At 40.4% G+C, this 1,107-nt stretch overlaps 1 long non-coding RNA gene across 1 annotated transcript; it reads left to right on the forward strand.

Moving 5' to 3' along the window:
* Positions 1–71: 71 nt before the first annotated feature.
* On the forward strand, positions 72–1,087 carry LOC106321898. Its single transcript, XR_001266166.1, has 2 exons — positions 72–644; positions 820–1,087. It is a non-coding gene; the product is annotated as an uncharacterized LOC106321898 (long non-coding RNA).
* The last annotated feature ends 20 nt before the right edge of the window (positions 1,088–1,107 follow it).

Raw genomic sequence — 1,107 nt, forward strand, 5'->3', positions numbered from 1 at the left:
TTTTTTTTTTTTGATGTAAATGTTAAATTTTATATCAAAGTTTTAAGTTTTTGATAGCAGTTACAAAAAATACTAGGAGCAAAAAAGACCAAAAACCTAAACACCAAGAAGAAAGAAGAAACAACATTGGAAGATCAGAAGACATAACATTAACATTTAAACACAAGCACAAAAGATACTACAGCATTGCCGAATGGGTTCAGAGCTTTTGATAAAATATGAGACCACGCTCGGTAGAAATCGGCTTGCCCATAACGCTACTCCAAAAGATTGACACCGACCACACACAGCTTTGCATAGACCGGCTGAAGGAATCAAGCCGCCAACTACCACTGGTAAAGGAGCTTGAGACCCGAGCTAAGAACCTCTACTTGTATCAAGCACACTAGAGCGCCAATCTGGCTTGACGTTCCAGGACCACCAAAGTCACACTTATGCTTGGCTCCAGAACATAGTGCGAGCAGATGCAAGAAGACAGGGAGCGATGATAGTCACATCCTGAGCCGCTCGCCCAAACCTACAATATAGAGATCGATCAGCCCTCCATTGGTGACCAAGCGACCAGACAATGGAGCTGTGATGGCCAATCAGCACATGAGTCTCCTTCAAGAAAATAGAGCTTCGAGACTCAAATGCCCTGCAAGGTAACTAAGATTCTCTCTGTTTCCTAAATATTTGGAATTATGAGGTTTTATACATATTGAGTTTATGGTGCATTGTTTCTTGTAATATACCCTTTATCTTCATTCAACATGCTGTGGTTTCCTTAAGAAAGACACTCGACCTCATAATTAACTGATTCCACTGTGCATTTGACAGGCTATCGAATGGATGAAGAGGATCCTGATTCCAAGAGTTTGCAAATCCAGTTTTCCAGAAGCCCAGGTCTAAGACCAGGGGCAACGTGAAGAAAGGAGGTGATGAGTTGAGATACTTTTGAGGCAAATCAACCAAAATAGTAACTTATTGTTTTCTCTAGAGCCTAATATTCAGATCCTTAGTAGCACTCACTCAAAGCTATAGAGATGTATGAATAGACACAAAAGTCCAGGAGTTGAGTTTATTGGAATCTAAACTTAGACACTGTAAAATAAGTACTGATGGTCT

This window comes from Brassica oleracea, unplaced genomic scaffold (genome assembly GCF_000695525.1).
Source record: "Brassica oleracea var. oleracea cultivar TO1000 unplaced genomic scaffold, BOL UnpScaffold03758, whole genome shotgun sequence".
NCBI lineage: Eukaryota > Viridiplantae > Streptophyta > Magnoliopsida > Brassicales > Brassicaceae > Brassica > Brassica oleracea.